This window comes from Callithrix jacchus, chromosome 1 (genome assembly GCF_049354715.1).
Source record: "Callithrix jacchus isolate 240 chromosome 1, calJac240_pri, whole genome shotgun sequence".
NCBI lineage: Eukaryota > Metazoa > Chordata > Mammalia > Primates > Cebidae > Callithrix > Callithrix jacchus.
Window position 1 is genome coordinate 95,121,255 of NC_133502.1, and position 21,055 is coordinate 95,142,309.

Below are 21,055 nucleotides of genomic sequence, written 5' to 3' on the forward strand. Positions count from 1 at the left end.
TGTTCCATTGGTCTATATATCTGTTTTGGTACCAGTATCATGCAGTTTTTGTTACTATAGCCTTATAGTATAGTTTGAAGGCAGGTAGCATGATGCCTCCAGCTTCATTCTTTTTGCTTCCTTATGAAATTTAAAGTCGTTTTTCCAATTCTGTGAACAAAATCAATGGGAGCTTCATGGGGATTGCATTGAATCTATAAATTACTTTGAGCAGTATGGCCATTTTCACAATATTGATTCTTCCTATCCATGAGCATGGAATGTTTTTCCATTTGTTTGTGCCCTCTCTTATTTCCTTGAGCAGTGGTTTGTAGTTCTCCTTGACAAGGTCCTTCACAACCCTTGTAAGTTATATTTCTAGGTATTTTATTCTCTTTGTAGCAATTGCCAATGGGAGTTCACTCACGATTTGGTTTTCTGTCTGTTATTGGTGTATAGGAATACTTGTGATTTTTGCACATTGATTTTATATCCTCAGACTTTGCTGAAGTTGCTTATCAGCTTAAGGAGATTTTGAGCTGAGATGATGGGGTTTTCTAAATACACAATCATGTCGTCTGCAAATAGAGACAATTTGACTTCCTCCTTTCCTAATTGAATAATCTTTATTTCTTTTTCTTGCCTGATTGCCCTGGCCAGAACTTCCAATACTATGTTGAATAGGAGTGGTGAGAGAGGGCATTCTTGTCTTGTACTGGTTTTCAAAGGGAATGCTTCCAGTTTTTGTCCATTCATTATGATACTGGCTGTGGTTTTATCATAAATAGTTCCTATTATTTTGAGATGTGTTCCATCAATACTTAATTTATTGAGAGTTTTTAGCATGACGTGCTGTTGAATTTTGTCAAAGGCCTTTTCTAAATCTATTGAGATAATCATGTGGGTTTTGTCATTGGTTCTGTTTATGTGATGGATTACATCTATTGATTTGCATATGATGAACCAGCCTTGCATCCCAGGGCTGAAGACAACTTGATCATGGTGGATAAGCTTTTTGATGTGCTGCTGGATTCTGTTTGCCAGTATTTTATTGAGGATTTTTGCATAGATATTCATCAGGGATATTGGCCTGAAATTTTCTTTTTTTGTTGTGTGTCTGCCAGGTTTTGGTAACAGGATGATGCTGGCATTATAAAATGAGTTAGGGAGGGTTCCCTCTTTTTGTATTATTTGGAAGAGTTTCAGAAGGAATGGTGCCAGTGCCTCTTTGTACATTTGGTAGAATTCAGCTATGAATCCATCTGGTCCTGGACTTTTTTGGTTTGTAGGCTGTTAATTGCTGCCTCAATTTCAGAACTTGTTATTGGTCTATTCAGGGATTTGACTTCATATTGGTTTAGTCTTGGGAGGCTGTGTGTGTCCAGGAATTTATCCATTTCTTCTAGATTTTCTAGTTTATTTGCATAGAAGTGTTTATAGTATTCTCTGACGGTAGTTTATAGTTTTGTGGGATCAGTGGTGATATCCCCTTTATCATTTTTTATTGTGTCTATTTTATTCTTCTCTCTTTTCTTCTTCTTTATTATTTGCATTAACCACATCTTTATTAGGAGGAAAATCAAGAGGATTGCGGCTCTGAAGAAATTTCTTAAGTTTTATAACAAGCTAAGAGGAGTGCCTTGTGATTTCAAATTATAATCTATGCCTCATCCCTCTTACAAACTCCTCCCTATGCCTTCCCTTAAGGTAGACAAAGTTATATGACACATGGCTCTGGCTCCAGTTACTCTTGTTTGTGTAGGAATTTTCTATTCTAAAATCATTAACTTGATAAATAATTGATGTCACTGAGAATGGATATAGTTTAATCTAATTGTACCATCAGCTTCATTAATGTGAACTCCACTAAACACTGCAATCTCTCCTTATCTTTATCTGTTTTTCTCCAATATTTTGATTTCAGTTACTAAACATACTTTTATTATAATAACTAAATAATAATATATTTCCCTCTTCCAAAAAGATTTCCTTTTTGAACAATAATACTTGACTAGTGTATTCTTTACCATTTTCTTAATGGTATGTGGGCTATTTATATATAAAATTTTTTATTACATGTTATGTGGGTTACCAAATCTTTTTCATATTTTGTTTCTTTCAGAGTTGATTAGAAATATCGATTCATTCATCTATGAATAGATGTAATTATTTTTTCTACGTATATTATTCTACACACTTTTATTAATCTAAGTATTTTTTATTAATTAGAAAATACATATCTTCCAAATATTCTCTCTATATCTCCATTAACAAAAGATACATAGATTAATGGAAGATATATATCTTCTATTAATAGCTATAGAGACATAAATGATATACCTTCTATTAATCGTTTTTCTTAAGACTCTGCCTTGGGTGACACATTTAGAAAGTTATCTCATCCAGAGATCAGGTATGTATATTCACTCATTCTTTTATAGGATCTTATGCCTTTTAGTTTTATGGTAAATGTCAGCTTTATTTATGTGTGTATTTATAGGTTTAGCTAATGAAAACTTTTAAATTCAAACGAAAAAATTATTGGGGCAATATATTAAAGCTGACATGAGAAATGAGGACTTTCAGACAGTCCTTTGTCCTTCTGATGGCATTCTTCTTTTTCACATTTATTTACTTTCCCTGGATGACATCATCATCACTTATAGCTACTACATTCACAATGATGACCACCAAATCCAAACTTCCAGTCCAACATGTAAAGTAATTCTCCCAGACATGAGAAATAGAAAAGAGTCAGAGTCAGGGGAAATGAAATGAGACCCAGGGGCAAAAGAACTGAAGGGAGAAGATGAATGTTGTGAATGTTGGGCCGGCACTGTCATTCAGCTTCATTTCATTAATCTTCTGTTTGGTCTGGCCAAGGTCAATATGATTCCAGCTTCAAACTCCTGCTGTAAGAAACATGAGAGCTATCTAGAACCACAAAATTAAAAACTGCAGGAAAGACTGAGGAAAGAAAATATTCATGGCTTCTTCTCGAAATATGCATTGGATGGGAAATCAGCAATCAGGATTTCCATAATGATTGAAGAATATACACCTACTTACCTGTCATATTCATGAACTGAAAAAGAGGAAAAATGTGTTTAAGAGTCATTTCCATCTGAGTATGTCTTGTATATCTACTTTTTGCATAAAGAGAATGCTATATTTGCCACTATTTAAAGAAAAATTATCTTCTATTTGAAAATAAAAGCCAGCAAATTAACAAAAAGAGAGAAGTGAGTTGGGCTCAATTTCCAGAGATAAATCAATGAAAATTTAGAAAGATTTTCATATTCTTAGAAGTTAATTTAAAAGAGAGAGAATTCACAGGACTCGGTCGCGAGTGGTTCAGGTGACAGAGAGTTTGGGGTTGTTTTGTTTTTAATAAATTACTCATCAGTTTAGGATCTTCTATGTGTTCTGTGAGGGGAGGCACAGGGGAAATTGACAATTTAAAATGAAGAAAATAGACACCTCAACAGTTAAAAAGGGACAGACCTAGGATTGGAAATTATGTTTTCAAATTATAATTTTGGTATTCCTTCTACTCCTTTTACCATAAAATTCTAATTTTCTTGGATTTTTGTAATAAGGCCAAATGATAAGCTGGTTATAAACAATTGCAATGGCTTGGTAATATTAGAGCATTAAGATAAGGTCGAGGAGACAGGAAAATTATAGCAGGAACAAGTTGTCATCATACCCATCCATCTGTTTAATCAGGGTGGCTTTGAGCCAAAGAAAGAAGAGGAACTGTAAAAAACTTGTGTGACACCCAAAATTCCAGAAACAGCTTTCCTGGATTTTAACAAGAAAAAAGATTACTTCTAACCATTCTCTTAAAGGAAGGCATGCAGCCGGTTGTGGAGCTCGAGGGAAGAACATGGGCTCTATTATGGGGCAAGTTCCAGCTCTGCCACTTATTGTGTGACTTTGAGCTAAGTCACTTATCTAAGCCTTGCTTTCCTCATCTAGACAATAGAGGAAAAGAAAGCAGCTACCTCATAGAGTTTCTCAGAATTAAATTCAAAAATATATTCAATAATCTATGTAAAGCATCTAGTAAAGTGCTGGGCACAAGGTAAGCAGAATAATGATGTCTTGCTGTGGTTCTTGTCACTATAAGGGGCACAGATAGTTCCAAGACATTTCTTCCTGATGGCTTTCAGTCCCAGAAACTAATATCCCACTTCTTTGCTCTTAAATCAAAGATTAAATCCTGATGTTTTCTCCATGATAATAACAAAATTTGAAGACAGAAGAAAGTCTGATTTTATTTGCTATGTAATCTCAAGTCAGCAATTTGATCTTTTTGAATTTCATTCCTTATCTATGAATTGAGACACCAATAACATCTTATGAAGTTGTCTGGAGGGCTAAATAAAATAGACAGGTAAGAGATGGTTATTTTTGCATCAAAGCCTCTGTAGATTCAAAAAGTTGTACAACACGGGTTGTAATTACTCATCACTCCACATGCATATGTAAAAGTGGCATTACTATCAGCAGAGCCTCACTGTGTTCCCACTATTTTTCAAGGCTTATTTTCCTTATAGCCATTTCCTCTTTCCAAGGAAATTCTGGACTCCTTTATTTTGACCAAAACAGATGACAGGTGAAGAGCCTTTATTTGTTTACTGCACAAAAGAGCCCAGGATTCTGAAATGCCATGGTGATTACTGCTCTATGTGCTAACCAGACCGTTTCAACTACTAAGAAGAGCACCAGTTCACAATCTGTGAACTCCCCAAGGGTATAATATCAATTTCTCTTTTTCCTTTGCAACCCTAGCACAGCATCTAACACCAAGAATTAACTCCAAAAAAAAAAAAAGTAGGTTAGGTTGGATTATGAAGGCCTTTTGTGTCATGACAGGAATCCAGATATGTCTTCAGGAGGTGATAATGAGCAAGTCAAGGTTTTTCAGCATAGGATTAACCCAATCATTTTTGTGTATTAGAAAAATCACTCTGGAAGTTGTGTAGAAGTTGGAGGATGTTTGGTATGGAGGCATGACCTGCATAATCAACATAATCAAGGAAAAGGAAAATAGTCTAAGAATTCTGCCTAATTAGGAAGGCAAGTATTTAAAATAATTTTTAAAATATTTTCATCAATATCCTCAACATCTTATTATGTTCAATAATATAATTAATACCTAATAGTTACTGAAAATTAGAAAATATAGAGAGATAAAAGGGGAAAAATGAACTAACCACATCTTGCCTCTCAGAGAGAAACTATATTTTGGAGCACAACTACCTGCAGATTTTTTTCTTGAATGTGATGTGTGTGTGTGTGTGTGTGTGTGGAGAGAGAGAGAAGAGGTGAGAGAAGGAAGAGAAACTCAGATATGAAAATAAATAAAAACATTTTAAAAAGCAGGAAAAGGCAAACCCACAGATAGAGGTAGACATATGAGGAAGAATTTTTATAAGATTGAATGTCAACACATACAACCCAAAGTTGGTAAATTGAGAACACTCAGAAGAACTAAAAGTGGACACTATGGGCAGTGGGCCTACGAGTGGGAATATAGAGAGGCAGAGTTTACTTTCAAAAATATAGCTTGAGATATAATTCACATGCCAGACAATTTACCCTTTTAAAGTGTATAAATGAATGACTTTTAGTATAGTGACAAAGTTGCGCATCCATCACCACAACCAATTTTTAAGCTTTGCTTCAGCCCAAAAAGAAACCCCACCCAAATTAGCTAACACCCTCCAATTGCTCGCATCTCCCACTCAATGCTAGGCAACTTCTAATCTACTTTCTGTCCAAACGGTGTTATATATTCAGGATGTTTCATAGAAATGGAATAACATAATACATGGTCTTTTGTAACTGGACTCTTTCCCTTAGCAAAATGTTTTCAATATTCATACATGTAATAGCCTAAGACTTTAAATTTAAATTTTTCTGTACTAGTTTACTTGATTTTGTATATACCATTGCAATTTCTTGCTCTTACAAATCTAAAAAAATGGAAAAAATAATTTTCTGCATATTGTTAAATACTAATGAGATAATTGCTTTCTACAATCTGTATTTTTCACTTTCAACCATGTGACAAATGAGAGCGATTAAGATCTAGTAAGCCAGGTATTTTGCTAAGTACTTCCATGCATTGTCTTGGTTAATATGCACAAGAAAGCTTTGCAGTATTATACTTATTTTAATAGAAAACCAAGCCAATTTAGAGATCACAGAATTAGTAGGTTGTAAGTCCTAGATTTTGAAACCAAGGCGTCCACCTCTAGGACCTGCATTTTTCAGAACAGTAAATATAGATGCCTTGACACTTTTAAATGTATTAGAACTTAAAAATGTAGACCCCAATCATACAAAATAACGGTAGTTACAAGAAGCAGCTTGTCTTTGAATAAAACATGATGTTTTTCACATAGTATCAAAAATTTTAACAATCAAAGCCAAAAAGAGAAACTATCAGTGATTCTATAGACTGTGAAAGGACTTTACAGGCTGTTTTCAGCTTTCCCACAGTATACTTAAGATATCGTTTGAATGTAATGGCTGAGTTACATGTACCCAGGCTTTTCAGAGATATTCTATTACATAAAGCAAGATACCCCTGAATATGTACAGTTGCTCTTTTGCAAAGTGCAACACTAGAAAATAATGCACGGCTACAGAGAGAGTGTCTTACTTAGCCATAATATTTCTTATCCCCTTAGAATGAAGGGATATACTTAGATATCATAAGCACTCCCAAGGTAGCAATTGTGAAGCCAAAAACATAAATCAAAATATTTAGCAATTCTGTGTTTGTGTTTGTTATTAATACACACTGTTCTGTTAAGGCTTCCCTTTTGGTAGGACTATTGCAGACTGAGGAATGAGCTGCTGTTCATGCATGATTCCATATGGCAAAAAGAACTATGTTCAAGGGGTAAAATTAAGCCATCTGTGGCTGTGTTCATTTTATTCTATTAAACTGATACTTTTAATGGTAAATCATTAAGATAAATAAACATATTTCTCCTTTGTTAGATGTCATCTTCATTTTTAAAAATGTATTTAACTTGCAAATTTTGCAAAGTCATTGGCATTTTTTATTTTTTGATGATTTTCATGATCATACAGCTGCTTCTCCTTCAAAAGCAAAACGCAGTAATAATACATGCTACCAATTCTATAGCTATTTCTTCCCATAGAAAAGGTGAAAATGTCATTACAGGCTTTTACATGTTTCTGTTAAATTCTAGAAATAAACAATAAAAGATAAAATTATTAATTCCTGGTTCATTACCAAAGCGATGAAGTTGTCACTGCTGAGAAATATTCAAGGGACATAATGCATGCAAGGCTGTGTTTTTAAATAAAGTTTATTAGAACCAACACAAAGTAGGGATTCAATAAAAAACAAGTTGAATGAATAAATGGAGGAGCAAATGAATTAAAACAATGGTTCCCAAATTCAACTCTCGGTTTTCCCTTATTCTTGAGAAAATATATTTCTTGGACATTTCAAGATGTTGGAATGGTATGTTTATCTGTGGGACAATTATAAAAGACATAACATACACTAAGAAAGAAACAGAAGAAAGGTTTGATATGATAATGACTGAGAATTTTCAAAATTGATGTTAGGCACAAAACCATAGATCCAGGAAGCTCAGAGAATACCAAGCAGTATAAATTCCAAAAACTCTGTACCTAGGTATTTCTTATTGAAACTGTAGAAAACTAAAGACAGTAGTTTTAGTTTATAAAAACTGTAGAAAACTAAAATCTTGAAAGAAGCTAGAGGGAGAAAAACATGTTACCTATAGAGGAGCAAGAATAAGAATTACATCAGATCTCTCTTCAGAAACCATGCAAGCAAGAATAGAATGGAGTAAAATATTTAAAGTGTTTACCAAAAAAAAAAAAAAAGAGAGAGAGAGAAATTATGAAACCAAATAACATATTCATTAGCAGAGGATTAAATTTGCTCAAGTAACACATAAAGTCATTTTACCCAGAGTTTATGAAATACAGGAAGGTTTTAAAGCAAATAATTATCATGAGACTGTACAATTTTGTAGCATTCATTAAGATTATTTTTTGTGCATTAAAAAGTGCTGTAAGCTATCTTCACACCTTACATTAAAAAATAAGTGACATAAGAACAGGCTAGTTTATATGTGTACTTCAATATACTTTTTTCCAATCAGCAGTACAAAAAGAAAGCAAAAATTTTTTTGAGGCATACTATACTTAATATTCATGATTTCTATCATTATAACTAAACTGTAGAAACTGAATGTTTTTTCAGAATATTTTCCCTAAAAGTATTCTAAACTCCCATGAAGTTTCCTGTCTGCTATTTTCTCTTTCATTAGAGAACAATGTTGATACCATTTCCAAGATGCCGTTTTCACCAGTTCACCATGTGACAAGCTAAGCTTCACTACGTACATTCTTTGTAGCATGGAGAAACCACAATTGCAGAATTCTATTTAGCATGGTAAAAATATAGCCTGTTATAAAATTTAAAAATAAATGTTAAGTATGTCTTTGTAAGTCTATCATTCAGGAAATTTTATATGATTAGCTTCCTATAAAATAAGAAAAGTTGAATAAATCAACAAGACAAAATGTGATTTAAAAATCTGAGCAACATTGCATGTATTAATGGTAACTTTGTCACTCAGTCTAAAATGGAAAAAGGAGATAAGAATTTCAGAATTCTATATTGTATTTTTCTATTAATATAGTAATTCACTATATAATTAATCAAGTATTATACTGTATTTTCAGATTAAAAATAAATCAACATTCCTTTTTATGTTACCTCACCAATAACTAATAAGTGATTACTTAAGCTAGAAACTCAACAGTTACTAAATCATTGCTTATATTTATTAAATTATACAGCAAAGAAATATCTCTATTAATTTATTGCTCAAGATTTTTTCAGAATCTCATATGTTGCTGAGAATGAAACATCTTTTCTGTAAATAAAATACACTGTTGTAATGCACACACAAAAATTGGCTTGTGTTTAATTAGGAATTAGTGAATGACATGAAACAAAAAGCACCTCAGTAAGGTCACTACGTAGAAATCTGGATAGAAATCTCTGCTGTCTTAATGTGGTGTATGATAAGGTTTCTTAAATGCCTCACTTTTTTTTAAGCTAAAAATCCATCAACTAGTGATTTGCAGCTTTGTGACAGAATTCCTTTTCATGTGTACTTTAAATGAACCATTGTACCCAATGACAATATGACTTCACAAACTTGGCAAACATGTAAGAGAATAAGGACCAAAACAAAATGAAACAAAAAATTCTGTCTATAAAATATAGGACCCCTTAATAACATGTAAACTGTTAATATTTTCTTTACATATAACACAAAATTACATCTCCCATCCCTACTTCTAGCACACTGTAGAGCGTGGGAGGCTAAAATGATAAAGGAAAAATACCCCAGAGAACTTATGGCCATGGCCTGATCCTAACACAAATTTTTTTTTTAAATGTATATCCAGTGTTATGGTTTGAATGTGTTTTTCGAAAAGTATGCTTTGGAAATTTAATCCCCAATGCAACAGTATTGAAAGCTGGGCCTAAGGGAGGGGGTTTAGGTCATGAGGGTTCCACCCTCATGAATGGATTAATGTCAATTATAAAAGGGCTTGAGGTTGCAAGTTCAATCTCTCGATCTCTCTCACCTTCTCTTTGCCCTTCTACCATAACACAGCAAGAAGGCCACGGTCAGATGCTGGCCCCTTGATCTCAGACTTCCCAGCCTTCAGAACCATAAGCCAGTAAATTTATTTTCATTTGAAATTACCCAGTTCGTGGTATTCTGTTTTAGCAGCAGAAATGGACTAAGACATCCAGGGAACCCAAAATGTAAAATTGGTTAAAGGTGGTTTCAGACTGTGGTGCACCAGGTACCTGGAAGAAACAAAAGTAAATCATTTAATTAAAAAGGCATTTTCAGGAATCTAGGCTTCAGGAGTCTCCCAAAATATTTATTCACAGATAATAAGCACACAAGGCAGCAATATCATGAGCAAGAAATAACCAAAACAATAATTTAGGGAAATAGATAAGCAAATAATTCAGATATTAGAATTATTATATATAGCTTATAAAATAACTATGCTTAGTCTACTTAAACAAATAAAAAGATAACCCTGAAAGTATTTTCAAGGAATAGGGAGTTCTAAAACAAAACCTAGTATATTTGTAGAAAAACAAAAAAGAACTTGTATAATTAAAAAATAATAAAATGTAAAACTCTAAGTACATTAAACATTGCTAAGGAGTAATTTAGTAAAATAAAAGAGAGGACATATAAAATGATCCAAATGCAGCAAAAAGAAACAAAAATATGAAATATATGGAAGGAATGCTAAGAGATATAGAAAAAAAGATGAAAAATCCCAACATTCTTTTAATGTGAAGGGAAGGAAAAAGAGGAGGGTGCAGAGACAATATTTTAAAATATATAGGCTGAGAGTTTTGTATAATTGATTAAATGCACAAGTTCTTTAGTTTAAAAAGCCCAGTGATTTCCAAGCAGGACTAATAAGAATAAAACCATAATTTAAAATATCATACTGATATTATATATTACCAAAGACAAAGGGAAAATACTTAAAATTTGCCAGAAAAAAAAAGGAGATAACTTTCAAAGGAGTTACTTGCTGAGAGCTGACTTCTCAGCAGAGAAAATATGCATCAAAAATACAGTGGAATATCTTCAATATGCAGGGGGATAACGATTGCCAAATGAGAACTCTAAATTCAGTGAAAATATCTTTCAAGAATAAGGATGAAGCTAGGTGACATCAATAAAAATGGCAGAATAAAGACCTCTAAAAATTATTTCTCTACATGAAAGCAATGAGCAACAGTGTAATACTTGACAGAAATTTCTGAATTTTTTCAGAATTCTAGAAACTAACCAAATGCAAAAATATAGGAAATATTTTTTCAAGAAAAACAACTGAAACTTGAATAGTGAGCTTTGTGTTGCTGTAATTTACCCTATTCCCATCCTCTCTTCTCACCTTGAAAATGAACAGCACCTTGAAAATGAATAGTCACAATCATGGTGAAAACCAGAAGTCTGTCGGGCACCGGAAAGGGAAGAATGGGGCTAAGCTTCCTTCAAAGCCCCATTCTCAGAAGATTGTTGTTTTATCTGTTGGTGGTTCCCTGGAAAACCCCATCCACAAATTTGTCTTTAACCTGACTCAGAGCTCATTCAGTGTAAACAGCCATATCCTTAGGGACTGTATTAGTCTGTCTTGCATTACTATAAATAAATACCTGAGACGTAATAATTTATAAAGAAAAGAGGTTTTGCAGGCTGTACAAGCATGGCACCAGCATGTCCTCAGCTTCTGGTGAGGCCTCAGGGACCTTACAGTCATGGCAGAAGGCAAAGGGAGAGCTGGTATGTCACTTGGCCAGTGAGGTAACAAGAGAGGGCGGAGGAGGTGCCAGACTCCTTTAATCAACCAGCTCTCATGTGAATTCACTCATTACCAGGGGAAGGTCACGGTTCTGGCAGGCTGTATAAGCATGGTACCAGCATGTGTTCAGCTCTTGGTGAGGCCTCAGGGAGTTTACAGTCATGGCAGAAGGCAAAGGGGAAGGCACTATGTCTCATGGTAAGTGAGGGAACAAGCAAGGAAGGAGGTGCCAGAATCCTTTAAACAACAAGTTCTTACATAAAATTCCAGAGTGAGAACTCATCATTACCATGGGAAGGTCATCAAATCATTCAGGAGGGATCTATTCCCATGACCCAAACACCTCCCACTAGGCCATACCGCCAAGATCAGAAATTATATTTCAACAGGAGATTTGAAGAAGACACACTTTCATACCATATAAGGTGTGTTTGTCAAATACATTTAAGGGCAATTACCTAAAATTGTATACAATTGTTAGGGCAACAACAGGCTAGCCAAAAAGGTTAAAAGGAAAGTCTCGGGATTAGATGTCCAAAGAAGAGTCTGAAAAACTGCAACATATTCTTGCAATATAGAAGGCAGAGCATATATATAGGACCGTGTGAATACTCAGGAAAATCCTGAGAAGGCTGAACCCCTCTTACTTCTGGCTAAACTGGAGGCTCTATGCAAGGAGAAAGTAAAATTTTACTTTTTGTTAACTGCCTAGATGAATGTTAAAAGCATGCCACAACAAATATATCAAATCTCTCAGAAAAGACTTGGAGTCTTATTGGTTGCAGGCATTTAAGAAAATCATTATCTAATCATTACTTGATTACTAACCTAGCTAAGCAGAGCTTTCACTGGTAACACATAACAAAGAATACAGACCTTAGCATATTAATTTGGAAAAGTTGCTAAACAAACAACTATCTACTCCAATTAGCAGACACCAACAACAGATCCTGAGGAGAAGGAGGAATTTGATTTCCAGAGTTTTCATATTACATTATTTTAAATCTCCAAGTTTTGACAAAAAAATAATTATAATATGTGCAAAGAAATAAAGTATGGCTCATACACAGGGGAGAAACATAGTAAAAATAAACTACCCTTGAGAAAGACCAAATGTTGAACCTCCTAAACAAATTATTTATTTATTTATTTAAGACAGAGTCATTGTCTTAAACAGATTAAAACAGAGACTCTGTTCCCCAGGCTGGAGTGCAGCGGTGCACTCTTGGGTCACTACAACCTCTGCCTCCCAGGTTCAAGTGATTCTCATACCTCAGCCTCTTGAGAAGCTGAGATTACAGGTGTGAGCCACCACACCAGGCTAATTTTTATATTTTTAGTATAGACTGGTTTCACCACGCTGGTCAGGCTGGTCTTGAACTCCTGACCTCAGGTGATCTGCCTGCCTTGACCTCCCAAAATGCCGGAATTATAGGCATGAGCCACCGTGCCCAGCCTGACAAAGAATTCAAATTAGCTAGCTTAAATATGTTAAAGTAAGTAAAGGAAGCCATGGTTAAAGAACTTAAGAGGCCAGGTACAGTGGCTTGTGCCTGTAATTCCAGCACTTTGGGAAGCTGAGATGAAAAAAATTAGTTGAGGCCAGGAGTTTGAGACCAACTTGGTTAACATAGTGAGAGCCTTTCTCCACAAAATTTAAAAAATTAGCCAGGCATAGTGGCACATGGGTATAGTCCTAGCTACTCAGGAGGTTGAAGCAGGAGGATCATTTTTGCCCAGAGCCTTGAGGCTGTAGTGAGCTATGATTGAGCTACCAGACTCTAGCCTGAGCAACAGAGCAAGACCTTGCCAAATAAATAACTTAAGAAAAGTATGAGAACAATGTCTCACCAAAGAGTATTTTTTCTTAAAAAAAAAAAAAAAAGAAAGATAGAAATTATAGAAAAGGAACAAACTTGAAAAGTACAATAACAGAAATGAAAATTTCACTTGAGGGGTCAAGTAAAGACTTAAGTAGGTAGAAGAAAGCATCATGAACCATGATAAATTCAGATGATCAAATCCAATGGACAGAAAAATAAAATGAAGAAAAATAAATGAAGCTTCAGAGACCTGTGAGACACCACTAAACATACCAACATAAGCAAAATGACAGTTTTCTCCTTCTCTTTGAAGGAGAGAAGATAAAGCTTTAGAAAGAATAGTTGAAGAAATAATAGCTGGAAACTTCAAAAATTTGATGCAAATATTAATCAGCACATATAATAAACTTAGCAAAATTCAAATAGGATAAACTCAAAGAAAGCCACAATTAGAGACATTATAATCTAATTGGTGAAAGTCAATAACAAAGAGTAAATTTGAGGGCAACAAAAAAGAAACATCTCATCATGTAGAAGGAATCCTTAATAAAATTTACAGCCAATTTCTCATCAAAAGCATGGAAGTCAGAAGGCAGTGGGCAGACATATTTAAAGGGCTGAAAGAAAGACTATCAACCAATAATTACATCATCCAGTAAAACTATCCTTCAAAAATGAAAAATAAAATTAAGATTTTTCAAGATAAATGAAACTGAATTTGTCAGAAGCATATCTCCATACAAAAAAGGGAATCCTGTAAGAGAAAATGAAAGAACACTAGATAGCAACTCAAGCCACATAAAAAAAATAAAGAGTACCACTCAAGATAACTAAATAATTATAAAACGCTGTCTACATGTATTTTTTGGTTTGGAATTCTTTTTTTTTTTTTAATAAAATCTATCTAATTTTTAAAACTGCTCTGTATAGGAATGATTGTAATTAGTGTTGTTGAACAAATAAGGCATAAAGATATAATTTGTATAACAATAACAGCACAAAGGAGGGGAGGATGAGGATCTATAGGAGCAAAGTTTTTTCATATGATTGTAATTATGTTGTTATTATTTTGAAATAGATTGTTATAAAATTAAATTTCAATTATAATCCCTAAGACAACCACCAAGAATATAACTCAAAAAATAAAAAAAGTAAAAGAAATGTCAAGGTATTTTAAATGGTACAGTATAAATTATCTTGTAGACAGTATCCAGTTGGATCATTTTTTAAGTCTATTCAATCAATCCCTGTTCTTTAGTTGGAGAATTTATTCTATGAACATTAATATAATTACTGGAATGATTTATGTTTGCTGCATTTTGTTATTTGTTTTTTTTTTTTTAATTTTTTATTGGATTATAGGTTTTGGGGTACATGAGCAGAGCATGCAAGACAGTTGCGTAGGTACACACATGGCAGTGTGCTTTGCTTTTCTTCTCCCCTTCACCCACATTTGGCATTTCTCCCCAGGCTATCCCTCCCCACCTCCCCCTCCCACTGGCCCTCCCCTTTTCCCCCAATAGACCCCAGTGTTTAGTACTCCCCTTTCTGTGTCCATGTGTTCTCATTTTTCATCACCCACCTATGAGTGAGAATATGCGGTGTTTCATTTTCTGTTCTTGTGTCAGTTTGCTGAGGATGATGTTCTCCAGATTCATCCATGTCCCTACAAACGACACGAACTCATCATTTCTGATTGCTGCATAATATTCCATGGTGTATATGTGCCACATTTTTCCAATCCAGTCTATTATCAATGGGCATTTGGGTTGATTCCAGGTCTTTGCTATTGTAAACAGTGCTGCAATGAACATTCATGTACATGTGTCCTTAAAGTAGAACGATTTATAGTCTTTTGGATATATACCCAGTAATGGGATTGCTGGGTCAAATGGAATTTCTATTTCTAAGGCCTTGAGGAATCGCCACACTGTCTTCCACAATGGTTGAACTAATTTACACTCCCACCAACAGTGTAAAAGTGTTCCTTTTTCTCCACATACTCTCCAGCATCTGTTGTCTCCAGATTTTTTAATGATCGCCATTCTAACTGGCGTGAGATGGTATCCCAATGTGGTTTTGATTTGCATCTCTCTGATGACCAGTGACGATGAGCATTTTTTCATATGACTGTTGGCCTCATATATGTCTTCTTTCGTAAAGTATCTGTTCATATCCTTTGCCCATTTTTGAATGGGCTTGTTTGTTTTTTTCCTGTAAATCTGTTTGAGTTCTTTGTAAATTCTGGATATCAGCCCTTTGTCAGATGGGTAGACTGCGAAAATTTTTTCCCATTCTGTTGGTTGCCGATCCACTCTAGTGACTCTTTCTTTTGCCGTGCAGAAGCTGTGGAGTTTCATTAGGTCCCATTTGTCTATTTTGGCTTTTGTTGCCAATGCTTTTGGTGTTTTGTTCATGAAGTCCTTGCCTACTCCTATGTCCTGGATAGTTTTGCCTAGATTTCCTTCTAGGGTTTTTATGGTGCCAGGTCTTATGTTTAAGTCTTTAATCCATCTGGAGTTAATTTTAGTGTAAGGTGTCAGGAAGGGGTCCAGTTTCTGCTTTCTGCACATGGCTAGCCAGTTTTCCCAACACCATTTGTTAAACAAGGAATCCTTGCCCCATTGCTTGTTTTTGTCAGGTTTATCAAAGATTGTATAGTTGTATGTATGTTGTGTTGCCTCCGGTGCCTCTGTTTTGTTCCATTGGTCTATATCTCTGTTTTGGTACCAGTACCATGCTGTTTTGATTACTGTAGCCTTGTAGTATAGTTTGAAATCCGGTAGTGTGATGCCCCCCGCTGTGTTCTTTTTGCTTAGAATTGACTTGGCTATGCGGGCTCTCTTTTGGTTCCATATGAAGTTCATGGTGGTTTTTTCCAGTTCTGTGAAGAAAGTCAATGGTAGCTTGATGGGGATAGCATTGATTCTGTAAATTACTTTGGGCAGTATAGCCATTTTCACGATATTAATTCTTCCTAACCATGAACATGAAATGTTTCTCCATCTGTTTGTGTCCTCTCTGATTTTGTTGAGCAGTGGTTTGTAGTTCTCCTTGAAGAGGTCCCTTACGTTCCTTGTGAGTTGTATTCCAAGGTATTTTATTCTTTTTGTAGCAATTGCGAATGGCAGTTCGCTCTTGATTTGGCTTTCTTTAAGTCTGTTATTGGTGTAGAGGAATGCTTGTGATTTTTCCACATTGATTTTATATCCTGAGACTTTGCTGAAGTTGTTTATCAGTTTCAGGAGTTTTTGGGCTGAGGCAATGGGGTCTTCTAGGTATACTATCATGTCGTCTGCAAATAGAGACAATTTGGCTTCCACCTTTCCTATTTGAATACCCTTTATTTCTTTTTCTTGCCTGATTGCTCTGGCTAGAACTTCCAGTACTATATTGAATAGGAGTGGTGACAGAGGGCATCCTTGTCTAGTGCCAGATTTCAAAGGAAATGCTTCCAGTTTTTGCCCATTCAGTATGATATTGGCTGTTGGTTTGTCATAAATAGCTTTTATTACTTTGAGATACGTTCTATCGATACCGAGTTTATTGAGGGTTTTTAGCATAAAGGGCTGTTGAATTTTGTCAAATGCCTTCTCTGCGTCAATTGAGATAATCATGTGGTTTTTGTTTTTGGTTCTGTTTATGTGGTGAATTACGTTGATAGACTTGCGTATGTTGAACCAGCCTTGCATCCCCGGGATGAATCCTACTTGATCATGATGAATAAGTTTTTTGATTTGCTGTTGCAATCGGCTTGCCAATATTTTATTGAAGATTTTTGCATCTATGTTCATCATGGATATTGGCCTGAAGTTTTCTTTTCTCGTTGGGTCTCTGCCGGGTTTTGGTATCAGGATGATGTTGGTCTCATAAAATGATTTGGGAAGGATTCCCTCTTTTTGGATTGTTTGAAATAGTTTTAGAAGGAATGGTACCAGCTCCTCCTTGTGTGTCTGGTAGAATTCAGCTGTGAACCCGTCTGGACCTGGGCTTTTTTTGTGTGGTAGGCTCTTAATTGCTGCCTCAACTTCAGACCTTGTTATTGGTCTATTCATAGTTTCAGCTTCCTCCTGGTTTAGGCTTGGGAGGACACAGGAGTCCAGGAATTTATCCATTTCTTCCAGGTTTACTAGTTTATGCGCATAGAGTTCTTTGTAATATTCTCTGATGATGGTTTGAATTTCTGTGGAATCTGTGGTGATTTCCCCTTTATCATTTTTTATTGCATCTATTTGGTTGTTCTCTCTTTTATTTTTAATCAATCTAGCTAGTGGTCTGTCTATTTTGTTGATCTTTTCAGAAAACCAGCTCTTGGATTTATTGATTTTTTCAAGGGTTTTTCGTGTCTCAATCTCCTTCAGCTCAGCTCTGATCTTAGTAATTTCTTGTCTTCTGCTGGGTTTTGAGTTTTTTTGATCTTGCTCCTCTAGCTCTTTCAATTTTGATGATAGGGTGTCAATTTTGGATCTCTCCATTCTCCTCATATGGGCACTTATTGCTATATACTTTCCTCTAGAGACTGCTTTAAATGTGTCCCAGAGGTTCTGGCACGTTGTGTCTTCATTCTCATTGGTTTCAAAGAACTTCTTTATTTCTGCTTTCATTTCGTTGTTTACCCAGTCAACATTCAAGAGCCAGTTGTTCAGTTTCCATGAAGCTGTGTGTTTCTGGGTCGATTTCTGAATTCTGAGTTCTAACTTGATTGCACTATGGTCTGAGAGGCTGTTTGTTATGATTTCTGTTGTTTTGCATTTGTTGAGCAGTGCTTTACTTCCAATTATGTGGTCAATTTTAGAGTACGTGTGATGTGGTGCTGAGAAGAATGTGTATTCTGTGGATTTGGGGTAGAGAGTTCTGTAAATGTCCACCAGGTTTGCTTGCTCCAGGTCTGAGTTCAAGCCCTGGGTATCCTTGTTGATTTTCTGTCTGGTTGATCTGTCTAGTATTGACAGTGGAGTGTTAAAGTCTCCCACTATTATTGTGTGGGAGTCTAAGTCCTTTTGTAAGTCATTAAGAACTTGCCTTATGTAACTGGGTGCTCCTGTATTGGGTCCATATATGTTTAGGATCGTTAGCTCTTCTTGTTGTATCGATCCTTTTACCATTATGTAATGGCCTTCTTTGTCTCTTTTGATCTTTGTTACTTTAAAGTCTATTTTATCAGAGATGAGAATTGCAACTCCTGCTTTTTTTTGCTTTCCATTAGCTTGGTAAATCTTCCTCCATCCCTTTATTTTGAGCCTTTGTGTATCCTTGCATGTGAGATGGGTTTCCTGTATACAGCACACTGATGGGTTTTGGATTTTTATCCAATTTGCCAGTCTGTGTCTTTTGATTGGTGCATTTAGTCCATTTACATTTAGGGTTAATATTGTTATGTGTGAATTTGATACTGCCATTTTGATGCTAAGTGGCTGTTTTGCCTGTTAGTTGTTGTAGATTCTTCATTATGTTGATGCTCTTTAGCATTCAGTGTGATTTTGGAATGGCTGGTACTGGTTGATCCTTTCTATGTGTAGTGCCTCTTTTAGGAGCTCTTGTAAAGCAGGCCTGGTGGTGACAAAATCTCTGAGTACTTGCTTGTTTGCAAAGGATTTTATTCTTCCTTCACTTCTGAAGCTCAGTTTGGCTGGATGTGAAATTCTGGGTTGAAAGTTCTTTTCTTTAAGAATGTTGAATATTGGCCCCCACTCTCTTCTGGCTTGTAGTGTTTCTGCCGAGAGATCTGCTGTGAGTCTGATGGGCTTCCCTTTGTGGGTGACCTGACCTTTCTCTCTGGCGGCCCTTAGTATTCTCTCCTTTATTTCAACCCTGTTGAATCTGACGATTATGTGCCTTGGGGTTGCTCTTCTTGCGGAATATCTTTGTGGTGTTCTCTGTATTTCCTGCAATTGAGTGTTGGCCTGTCTTGCTAGGTGGGGGAAATTTTCCTGGATGATGTCCTGAAGAGTATTTTCCAGCTTGGATTCATTCTCTTCGTCCCCTTCTGGTACACCTATCAAACGTAGGTTAGGTCTTTTCACATAGTCCCACATTTCTTGGAGACTTTGTTCATTCCTTTTTGCGCTTTTTTCTCTGATCTTGGTTTCTTGTTTTATTTCATTGAGTTGGTCTTCGACTTCAGATATTCTTTCTTCTGCTTGGTCAATTCGGCTATTGAAACTTGTGTTTGCTTCGCGAAGTTCTCATATTGTGTTTTTCAGCTCCTTTAATTCATTCATATTCCTCTCTAAGGTATCCATTCTTGTTATCATTTCCTCGAATCTTTTTTCAAATCTTTTTTCAAGGTTCTTAGTTTCTTTGCATTGATTTAATACATGATCTTTTAGCTCACAAAAGTTTCTCATTATCCATCTTCTGAAGTCTAATTCCGTCATTTAGTCACAGTCATTCTCCGTCCAGCTTTGCTCCCTTGCTGGTGAGGAGTTTTGGTTCTTTCTAGGAGGCGAGGTGTTCTGGTTTTGGGTGTTTTCCTCCTTTTTGCGCTGGTTTCTTCCCATCTTTGTGGATTTGTCCGCTGGTCGTCTGCATAGTTGCTGACTTTTCGCTTGGGTCTCTGAGTGGACACCCAGAATGTTGATGATGAAGTATTTCTGTTGCTTTGTTTTCCTTCTACCAGTCTAGCCCCTTCGCTGTACGACTGCTGAAGTCCGCTCCAGACCCTGCTTGTCTGGGGTGCACCTCTAGTAGCTGTGGCACAGCAAGGGATGCTACCAGTTTCTTTTTCTGCTCTCTTTGTCCCAGGATGATGCCTGCCTAATGTCAGTCTTTTGGATATAGAGAGGTCAGGGAGCTGCTTGAGGAGACAGTTTGTACTTTATAGGGGTTTAATTGCTGAGCTGTGCACTCTGTTGTTCATTCAGGGCTGTTAGGCTGCTATGTTTGATTCTGCTGCAACAGAGCTCATTAAAAAAACCCTTTTTTTTTTTTTTCTCAAATGCTCTGTGTTGAGGGGTTTGGGCTTTATTTTTGGATGTCCGATCAGTTGTCCTGCCCAGCTAGAAGGCAGACTAGCCACTGTTTGGCTGCCGAGGCTCCGCCCTGCTGTTGTGTGATTCGTGCTGTTCCTGCCGGCTCTGCTGTGGTCTCCGCCACGCCCTGCGGCAGAGTCTCTTTGTTGTAGCGTGTTGCCTCAGCAACGGCAGGCTGCGTCAGCAGTGGGCATGTATCTCAGTAGGGACGGGTTGCCTCGGCAACGGCTGGCTGCGTCAGCAATGGGCGTGTATCTCCGTTGGGGCGGGTTGCCTCGGCAACGGCTGGCTGCGTCAGCAGTGGGCGTGTATCTCAGTTGGGGCGGGTTGCCTCGGTAGTGGTAGACGCCCCTCCCCCACAGAGCGTCTCGGACCGTCTGCTCGGGAGAGTTTGAAATCGCGGTTTTGTTCGTCCCACTGGGTATCCCAATTCCTGCAATCCCCTGGGCTGGGCTACTGTCCAAGTCTCATTCAGTCTCAAGTCCAGCCCTTTCAAGTCTCAGGTTGCCAGTTCAACAGGGCACCTGGACAAGCGCGCCCTGTGGGGATTGCTGGGTAGGGCCGGCTGCCGCCGCCCCGGCTGGCAGCTTCGCCAGGCAGACCTACTGCCTGGCGTCCCGTGTCTTTTTTATACTTGGGAGTTTCCCCGTTCTGTGGGCAACAAAGATCAGTCTGGTAATGCCGCTCTGACTCACCGTTTGCGGATTCAACGAGAAGAGCTCCAATCCTGGGTTGTTCTCACAGCGCCATCTTGAGTCCTCTCCCTGTTATTTGTTTTCTATGTCTTATGCCTTTTTTCCTCTATTCCCCTATTACTGACTTTGTGTTAAATAG

General features: G+C 36.6%; 1 long non-coding RNA gene across 8 annotated transcripts in view; it reads right to left on the minus strand.

The window, feature by feature from the left end:
- Nucleotides 1-1,507: 1,507 nt before the first annotated feature.
- The window catches only part of LOC103792869 (uncharacterized), a 40,870-nt gene continuing 21,322 nt past the window's right edge, over nt 1,508-21,055 (minus strand). For 5 of the 8 annotated variants that reach the window (XR_013533039.1, XR_013533045.1, XR_013533044.1 and 2 more), the window contains one exon: nt 9,761-9,898. This is a non-coding gene — a long non-coding RNA (uncharacterized LOC103792869). Of the gene's footprint in view, nt 2,892-8,831; nt 9,899-21,055 lie in introns of those variants that run through there. The other 3 variants (XR_013533043.1, XR_013533038.1, XR_013533041.1) reach the window with 3 other exon arrangements.